Consider the following 10,791-nt stretch of genomic DNA (forward strand, 5'->3'; position numbering starts at 1 on the left):
CCTAATGTTAGTGCTTGGGGTGCTAGAGGAAACATGCTCAGTGGCTCTTCTCTTAATCCTACCAACATAAATAAATGATTTATTTTTACCATAATAATGACAATTTGAGTTTAGGGTGTTACCAAAACATTTTTTGGACAACTAAAATAGGAACTAATTACCTAGGCTATGCAAGACTAGACTGAAATCAAAAATGGGGAAGAAACAGCTCGGAAACAAGCTTTGGAGGTGACTGAAACTGAAGCCTCGGGTCCCCCTTCTAAAATCATATCTCTGCACCCAATGTGTTCCATGTGCTTGAACCATCTTTGTCAAGTTTCTGTGTGGCAACATTTCTGGAAACTTGGAGGATGTTGAGGCGCCTTCATCCAAATGACAATGTTTTGGGTAGGCTTTTTAGGTGGGATTTTTTGGGCTTCCTGGACTAGGGTACGGGCACCTAAATTTTAAAAAATTGGAATCTTCAAAATGGTTTTGGCACCTGGATCTATTCCAGGTGCTTGTATCAATAATCTTTTTATTTCAAAAAATTAACTTAATTTTTAAAATTCTATATTTTCGCACTTACAATGATTCTTGAATAGAATTTAATTTATAATTTTTTGATCAATTTTACCTTAGACTCTCTTTGTCCCATTTCTAAATTATTAATCGAGTTAACCTATATGTTTGGTGAAATGGTTTTCTATTTTACTTAAAGAGAATTAGTTTGAATTTTAAATCTAATTTGACCTTGTATAAGATTTAGGTTTGGCCATTAATTAGTTAAATACACATTTCAAAAATTGACTGACAAGTTGTGGTAAGGCATAATGGCCTTTTTTGATATTGGAGAAACAACCACCTCCTTAAATAAAGTCTTTTTAAGAAATTATATTTTTAATCTACTTATTGAAAAATTTAGGTCTAACTAGTTTAGGATGTGGAAAGGTAGCTTCAGTTAATTTCTCTCAACTAAGTGCAACAAATAGGATAATCCATACCCAACTTGGATACACTTATTCTTAGCTTCCCTAATATACTATCGTCTCACCACATACTAACACTAGGTTGTTAAGTATCAAATTAACTATTTTCTTACATAGCCATGCTAAGTTAAGTAAAAAATAAACTAAGGATGAATAATAAAAGTAACAAATGAAACAATCGTGCAATTTTATCTTACAATAAAATTATTTTTTCTATTGGTTCTCTCTGAATCATAACTTTGATATGGTTTATCTAGCTAATGAATATAACTATTGTGGATTCAATATTGATTTAGTCCAACTTAAATACTCATAATTGATTTAGGGACCCATGGTTACACTCGATTTCTAGCAGTTCATTAACTAATAATAGATATGATTTTGAAAGGTTTCTTAGACTTATAAGCGTGTGAAGATCAATTGTATATGATCCTTTGTGTTTCGAGTAATATATTAAGGGACTTGGAGATCAAAGTTAAACATTTTAATGATCCTTTTAGTTCTTCAACTCTAATTTTCAAAGGAATTTTTTTATTCAAGTTGTTGGACTTGTGTTGAAGTTCCATTTTGAACTTATTCATTTGAAGTGCTAAGGGTAGTCTTATCCTTAAGGACTTCTACCTTCTTTTAGAGTGACTTGACCTAGATATTGGATTTGGCTAATTTCAAAACAAATTACAAATGACAGTATATAACTTATTAACTAAGGGAGAGACTACCTCATTATTGGGCTTGCTAGAAAAGTATATATAGATCTATGGCTTATCTCAAACTTTGATTCAAATTTCGACTCAAACTTGAGTTCATATTCGGTCTTAGCCACTTGTTCTATTGTCGGTTGTGTTACAAGGTTAGATTGAGCTTATTCTTCCTCTTTTGACTCCTCTGATGATCATTTTATTGGTGTTGAAGGAACTAGATTTTTGATAATTTGAAAAAGTTCAAAATTAAGGCTTATTTTTATTTAATGAAAATTTACTGAGAGTGCAGGTAGGTCAACTAGAATGTCAAAGTGATACTTGATAAATGAAAAGCCCTAGTGAATATTAGGAAAAGGAAAAGCCTAGCAGGTCAGTTGGATCAGATACTAGGTAGAAGGCTTGGCAAATTAAAGTCACAAGGCAGGAAGTATAGATGGGTTTGGAGGACCGAACGTCTAGCAGGTCAATGGGGCTAGAGGACATGACATTTGAAGAGGCACTAGACATCGGAAGATTAGATGCCGAGCAGGAAATCCAAATAGGATGACTTTTTCCAACCCAAAGTGGCTGATATAAGAGGATTCAAAGGTTTCTAAAAATGTTTTTTAATAATTTTTATTTTTACTTTTTTGGTAATTTTTGGATTTTATTTTATTTTAGGTAGTTTTGATATTTTAAGTATTTTCAAAATATCTATCTTTCTATAATTATATATTTTGAGTCTGTTAAGAATTTAAGATTATGACTCTGTTAATTAAATTTTTATTTTTATATCTTTTTCTGTGTTTAGAAGATAGAAATTGGAGTTTGTACATTAGAATTTCTTCCCTTTTTTATGGGTATTAGAATTTAGAGTCTATATAAAGATCTAATTAGCTGTTTGAGGAATTAATGCTCTATTCATAAAAAAAGGTTCCCTTTAGTGGTTTCTTTTTTGGCCACCTCCTTAAGTCTGTCTTCTCATTAGCCCAAATGATAATTACTATCCAGCCCTGCGTTAGTTAGTTCAACTTCGGATAGATTTGCAGTGGATTAAGGATAAAACAAATTCGATCGGTTTAAAATGAATTATGGTATTTTCTTGAAGAAACCTTCTCTTTCCTTTTTTTTCTCCCTTTCCTCCCCACATACTTTACAATCGCTGGTATGCTATACACCACCGTTGAGCCTTCGCCTATCCCTTTCTTTTATTTTCCCTTCATCTTCTTTTACATTTCCTCCTTATTCTCTTCACCAATGGCAATAAACCTAGAGTTTTTTCCTCAAGCTCAAAAGCTCTCTTTTCTTCTCCTTTATCTTCTCACATAAGCAAGAAATGTAACATCACCTGTTGCCCTCTTCCAACAACAAGCATAGCCCTTAGCACTCGTATCTTCATCCGCTTCTGATATTTTCACTATGTGTATTTTTTTGATAGACTTTACCATTGTTTACTTCAACAATTATTAAAATACACACACAACATATAACATATTCAACAACCCACACGGCTGGATATAAGCACAACCATGTAGTATAATAAGCCCACACGGCTGAAAGTAAATACACAACCATGCAGTATAATAAGAGCCCACACGGCTAAAAGTAAACGCAGCAGAAAATGTTACGACCGCCTGACTGAAACTCTAACTTAAAGCACAGGCGTTACTTTTTTTTTCTATATATACCTTCTAAGGACATTGTTATTTGCACTTCGCTCGATTCAGAAATCTAGTCTGAACTTGTTTCGACTGTTAAGCCATAGTTTGGATCGAAGCAGAGCAGAGAGGAACTCTATAGTTGCTGAGGGGTCTGGGTCGTGTGACCCTAACCAGCCCTGGGGCCCTACCCGTGAAGGGGCATGCTATGGTTGTGTGGTGATGACCTGCCATGTGGCCTTACCAGACCCAAGTTTAGGCACGGCCGTGTGTGCCACACGGCCGTGTAAGGCCTCCCCTACTGGAGTAGGGCACTGCCGTGTGGCTTCCACACGGCCATGTCACCTGGGCAGTGAGGAAGTGGGGCACGGTCGTGTGGCTCACACGGCCATGTCACCTCGGCTGTGACGAAGGGGTGTACGTCCATGTGAAACCACACGGTTGTGCCATTTTACCCGAGAAGAAGAGGTGCACGACCATGTGCTTCACACGACCGTGTCACCTTGACCGAGACCATGAGGAATGCATGGTCGTGTAAAGCCACACGGCTGTGTCACTCTGGCCGACAAGAAGAGGAGCACGGCCGTGTGAAACCACACGGCCGTAGCACCCTAGCCGAGTGTAACAACCCACCCTTCTTACTACTACTCGCTAAGGGCGACCGTTACCTAACTACTACTCTACTTACTAGTGTCACTGACGCTATTATTAGAATCAGTTAGATATATCACGGTTCAGAGGAATTCCTACCGAAAAATTTCGGCAGAGTCTCCCCTGTACCGGTGACCAAATCCATAGTACATAAGATATATACGCAGCCACAGGCGGCTGTAACACATTTTTCACAACCACACAATTATAAAAACAACAGTAAAAGAAAGAACTACTCCATTAAAAACAACCAACTATATCACTCCACAAATAATTAAAGTGACTAAATGCACATGAGGAAATAAACTCAACTACAATCTCACAAACTTCATAATAGTGTTAAAGAAAAGAACTAAAGTATAAACTCTAATCAAATAGGTCCTGCAGGTTTGGTAGCACTCTCTGGATCTCTCCATAGTCCAGACATCACACACTTCATCACCACCACCATCCTGTCGCCTCCCTTTCTTATCTTAGCTTTTCCTTTATCTGCAGTAGGAAGAAAGAAAACAAAACTATAAGCGAAAACGCTTAGTAAGTACTAATCTATCTCACAAAAACATCGAAGTGTATAAAAGAATGCAACAATACTAAAACTGAAATGCTAAAAGCAAAGCTGCATGTACTCATGGTATACAGAAATAAAACTGAATACTAAACATGCTCACTAACTGATAGGAAAATAGTGAAACTACTATTGTAGGCTTAGAATTAAAGAAACTAACTTCTATTAATTCTAAGCATAATACTTGTTTCATTTTATTATATCTTTATACCAGAAATTAATCTTTTAATTTCTCTTTTACTTTCTTCTTTCTTTTCTTCTTTCTTTTCTTTTCTTTTCTTCTTGTTCTTTGGGCCCAGGCTTAGTACCATCTTTGTTTTGCGTGCTCTCTAATAGTGACTGAGGTAGCGAGCCTCTAGTCCTATGAGGTAAAGACCTTGGTCTTACTAGGGCCGAGTCCTCGGAAACGGTCACCTGGATTTGTTTAACGACAACCTCGGAAGTCGGGTACTAGCCTCTTACTTTAAATTTCTTGTTATCTTTAATACTCTTATATTAAAATGCCTTGGCATTTGTTTAACCACTTGGTGTGCTTTTAATCTTAATTTCTGGAATTCGGAATCAACTTAAGACTTGATCTTTTCTTACTTATAGTTGCTCATTACAGCAAGGAAAGTCCAAACTCAATGTTATGTGCACATATGTGTATGCTACAATCTCTTCATGCACATCTTAAAGCAAGGGAAATAAAAATCAGCATACTACTACATGCTATAATCAATTCATGCACATCCTAAAGCAAAGGGAAACATAAATCAGCATGCTACTATATGGTAAAATCTGTTCATGCACATCTTAAAGCAATGGGAAACAAAATCAGCATGCTACTATATGCTAAAATCTGTTCGTGCACATCTTTTAATATTCTTATAATAAAATGCTATGACATTTCTTTGAGTACTTGGCGTGCTGTTGATCCCAATTTTTAAAGTTTAGGGATCCTATCAAGTCCTTGGCCTTTTCCATACTTATACTTCTAATAAAGAAAACTACCTTGCAATTTAAACCATAAGCTTAAAGAGGTTGGTCATGCTCATGCTCATTGCATAGATACATAGAAAACTAAAACTAAATGCTTAAAGGAAGTAAAAATCCTACACTACTACCAAAATGCAAAGATCTGCACTTAATAGGTCTACACCTCTAAGTTGTTTCCAACAAAGCAAAACATAAGGAAAAGGTGATTTCTGCTGAAATCAAAAGTTACACATGATATACTAAAGCATATGTTGTTCATGTCCAGTTAATTGCACAGATCAACCAATTCCTAATTGTTACTATGAAACTTTCTGCTGTAAACCCAAGCCACAATTACTCTTCACGCAGTGTGCCACAGCAACAGAGGAAAACCGAAAACAAATGCTAGCTTCCATGCAACCCGATTATGCCAACTAAAATGCTAAGTTCAAGCCTGAAGAACAATCCTCATAGCCCTACTGGAAACTCTACACGAACTGTAAAACTTGGAACTGCAAAATTTGAAACTGTAAGTCACAACCTAAAAACAAAAGCTTCTTAAAACCTGCTGTGCTTAGCAAAATCCAATTGAAATCCTTAAACGAGTCAATAGGGAATCTGTTCACGCTCGGCAAGGAAAAGGAGGCAAAAATCGTGAAGCTACTCCTACCACAGGTGAGTAGTACTTACCGGGATTTGCTTGAACTTACAACCGAAGGAGAGAGGTGGCTAGGGTTCCGGGTGGAGCTTGAAACTCGGCGGCTCCTTTGTGCTTCCGAGATCCCTTCGTCGGGATGACCACCCACGGTTGAAGGCCGGCCAGAAAAGGGCTTCGCCGGCGCCGGAGACCAAAACCTAGCTTGCTGCGTTTCCGCCCGAGCCCAAAAGCGCCGACGCACGCGTGAGGAGAAGAGGAAGAGAGGTTTGGGTTCGGGTAAAATTTCCTCTCCTTAACTTATCCTTTAATACCTAGACTTATCTCTGTCCTTTACTATAACTTAATTATATTTCCTTTTCACGAAATAACCGCAGCCTAGTTGGTTGGCTGGGTTCGGCTCGGGTTGAGGTCGTGGGTTCGGACCTTGGCTTGCACAAATTTTTTTTTTTGAGCTAAACTTCTTTCGTTTTGTAAAAATATCAAACGACCTCCAAAAATTGTGTAAAAATACTCCAAAAATTTCTAAAAATCTCTAGAATATTTTAAAAGTATTTCCAAATATTTTTATGGATTTTAGAACTTAAAATAGGGAAAATTGGGTCGTTACAATCCCCATACCTTACAAAAAGTTAGTCCTCGAATTTAGAATAGCTCTGGATACTCCTGTCTCATACTGTTCTCCCGCTCCCAAGTGATTTCCTCGTGCTTCTGATTCTGCCAGACGACCTTCACTAGTGGTACTTTTTTGTTTCTCAATCTCTTGACTGCTCTGTCCACTATCTGTGTAGGTCTGCTCTCATAACTAAGATCCTCTTGGATCTGCACTGCCTGAGGCTGAATCACTTGGCTCGGGTCATGGAGACACTTCTTTAGCATGGAGACATGAAATACATTGTGTATTACTGACATGTCTTGTGGTAAGTCCAGCCTGTAAGCTACTTTCCCAATCCTCTCTATGATCAGGTAAGGTCCTACATAGCGAGGACTTAATTTGCCCTTCTTGCCAAATCTCATCACTCCCTTCATAGGAGCGACATTAAGGAAAACTGAATCTCCTACATGGAATTCCAATGGCCTACGGCGTGTGTCAGCATAACTCTTCTGTCTGCTCTGGGCAGTCTCAATTCTCTGTCTGATTTTCTGGATCACTTGAGTGGTCTCGTCTATCAGCTCTGTCTGAATGCCCAACTCCACTTCCATCTCTTTTCTCTCTCCTGCTTCTTGCCAGCATATGGGTGATCTGCATTTCCTGCCATATAGTGCCTCATAAGGTGCCATCTTTATGGTGGCCTGATAGCTATTGTTGTAGGCGAATTCAGCTAAGCACAAATACTTGCACCAACTTCCTTTGAAATCCAGCGCACAAGCTCTGAGCATATCTTCTAAAATCTGATTCACTCGCTCTGTCTGTCCATCAATCTGTGGATGGAAAGCTGTGCTAAAATTGAGTTTGGTGCCTAGTGCATTCTGAACGCACTCCCAAAAGTGTGAAATGAAGCACCCATCTCTATCAGAAATGATAGATTTAGGAACTCCATGAAGTCTAACTACCTCTTTAACATATAGCTGGGCCAACTGCTCTATAGAGTGGGACACCTTGATGGCTAGGAAGTGAGCAGACTTGGTGAATCGGTCTACTATTACCCATATCGCATCATATCCATTGGTGGTTCTTGGAAGACCTATTATGAAGTCCATGGATATATCTTCCCATTTCCATTCTGGTATTGGAAGAGGCTGAAGAACTCCTCCTGGTCTCTGGTGTTCTGCTTTGACCCTCTGGCATGTCAAGCAGGTACTGACATATTTAGCAACGTCTCTTTTGAGTCCTGACCACAAGAACCTCTGTTTCACATCTTGGTACATCTTGGAAGAACCAGGATGCATGGAGTATGGTGTGCTGTGAGCTTCTTCTAAGATCTTCTTCCTCAGTTCTTCATCATAGGGCACACAAATGTGACTCCCCTGATAAAGAATCCCGCTGTCTGTTACTCGAAACTCTGATTTGTCTTCTTTCTGTAACCCTTGCTTGATTTTCTGGATGTCTGGATCTTCACTTTGCTTTCTCTGTATCTCCTCAAGCAATGTGGACTCTAAGGTCAATGCAGAGAGTTGCCCTTCAATAATTTCAAGTCTAAAATCTGACAACTCCTTCTACAGTGGCAGGGCTAATGATGACAAAGACATCAGGGATGCACTGGATTTTCTGCTGAGTGCATCTGCCACTTTGTTAGCTTTGCCTGGGTGGTAGAGGATTTCACAGTCGTAATCTTTGACCAACTCCAGCCACCTGCGCTGTATCATGTTTAAGTCCTTCTGAGTGAAGAAGTACTTAAGACTCTGATGATCTGTGAAGATTCTATACTGAACTCCATACAAATAATGTCGCCAGAGTTTAAGTGCAAAAACCACAGCTGCCAGCTCAAGATCATGATTAGGGTAGTTCTTCTCATAATCTTTGAGTTATCTGGAAGCATAAGCTATGACTTTTCCTTCTTGCATGAGTACAGCTCCTAAGCCCATCTTGGAAGCATCACTGTAGATGTCGAAACTCTTGTCGCTTTGTGGAACAGTCAGAATGGGAGCACTGATCAATCTCTTCTTTAGCTCTTGGAAACTCTGCTCACATTTATCTGACCATTCGAATCTCTTGTTCTTTCTGGTGAGGGTTGTTAGTGGAGAGGCTATCCTGGAAAAGTCCTTCACGAACTTTCTGTAGTACCCAGCTAAACCAAGGAAGCTTCTGATCTCTCTGACGTTCTTGGGTCTACTCCAGTTGTTGACCGCTTCCACTCTGGCTGGATCCACTTGAATACGTTCTTTAGAAATAATGTGACCTAAAAACACCACCTGATTTAACCAGAACTCGCACTTTGAGAATTTAGCATAAAGCTGCTTTTGCTGCAGAGTCTGCAGTACCATCCTCAAGTGCATGTCATGCTCCTCTGGGGTCCTTGAATAGACCAGAATGTCGTCGATGAATACAATGAAAAATTTGTCAAGATATTCTCTGAACACTCTGTTCATTAAGTCCATGAAGACCGCAGGTGCATTAGTCACTCCAAAAGGCATGACCACAAACTCGTAGTGTCCATATCTGGTCCTGAACGTCGTTCTGGGTATATCTCTTTCTTTCACCTTCAGTTGATGGTACCCAGAGCGTATGTCTATCTTTGAGAACAATGTTGCTCCTCTTAACTGATCAAATAAGTCATCGATCTTGGGAAGGGGGTACTTGTTCTTGATTGTCACTTGATTCAAAGCTCTGTAGTCTATGCACATCCGCATTGATCCATCTTTCTTCTTGACAAACAACACAGGAGCTCCCCAAGGTGAGTGACTGGGGCGAATGAAGCCTTTGTCAAGTAACTCCTGTAGTTGTTCTTGTAACTCCTTCAGCTCTGATAGAGACATGCGATACAGAGCTTTTGAAATTGGACCGGTTCCAGGAACCAATTCAATCTCAAATTCCTCCTCTCTGTTGGGAGGAAGTCCAGGTAGCTCTTCTGGAAATACTTCTGGATACTCACATACTACCTGGACCTCCTCCTGCTTGAGTCCCTTTTGCTCTTCTGCCTTTACTATGTATGCAAGAAAACCTGCACACCCTTTAGCTAACATCTGGTGAGCTGCTTGAGATGAGAGAAGTTTCTGGGTCTTCTTCCTTGGCACTCTTGTGAACTCAAAAGTTGGTTCACCTTCTGGACTAAAAATCACCTTCCTTCTGCGGCAGTCCACTGAAGCACTGTACTTGCTGAGGAAATCCATACAAAAAATGATATCAAAATCCTCCATGGCGAGAACTATCAGATTTACATATAGCTCTCGGTCTGCAATTCTGACCAGTACTGCTCAGAGCCACTGTTTGGATTCCATGACTTCCCCAGAAGGTAGGGTCGTCAGGAACTTGGAGTTCGTACTCTCTGTAGGCACCTGTAAACTACTGGCAAAAGGTATCGATACAAAAGAATGGGTCACCCAAGTGTCAAATAGTACAGTAGCTATGTGCTGGAAAATAACTACTTGACCTGTTACGACCATGGAGGCACTAGCAGCTTCTTCTTTGGTGAGGGAGAATACTCTGGCACCATCAAAGGCTGGAACTGGTGGAGCTTCTAGCCTTCCTTGACTGATATAGGGTCCCTCCAATGCTGCTTACATGTGGTGCAACTGTGCAGGCTGGCCTCCATATTGCAATTGCTGTGGCTTAGGTGCTTTGAATTTATTAGGACATTCCTTAGCCATGTGTCCTTCCTGACCAAAGGAGTAACATCCAGTCTTACCCAAAAGACAGGCTCCTGGATGTGTTCTCCCACATTTGGGACAGGGAGGAAACTTGGTCTGCTTGTTTGCTGGTCCTCCCTTCTGGCTACCTCCTGTGTTCCACTGCTTCCTTTTACCTTTGCCTTTCAAGTTCTATTTACTTGAGTGTGATTTCTGGCTTCCTGTTGTCTTGTCCTCTGTCTTCACTGGCTTATGTTGCGCTCGTTGTGCCTTGATGTTATTCAGGTAGTGTTCAGCAATTAATGCTCTACTGATCAACTCTTCACCAGTTTGGGGCCGATGAGCTCCACTGCTCACATTCAGTGATATCTGGGGTCTCAGCATTCTGAGCATCAGCCTGACTCGCTCCTTCTCTGTACTTACTAGCTCT

This window comes from Zingiber officinale, chromosome 1A, assembly GCF_018446385.1.
Source record: "Zingiber officinale cultivar Zhangliang chromosome 1A, Zo_v1.1, whole genome shotgun sequence".
In the NCBI taxonomy this organism is placed as follows: Eukaryota; Viridiplantae; Streptophyta; class Magnoliopsida; order Zingiberales; family Zingiberaceae; genus Zingiber; species Zingiber officinale.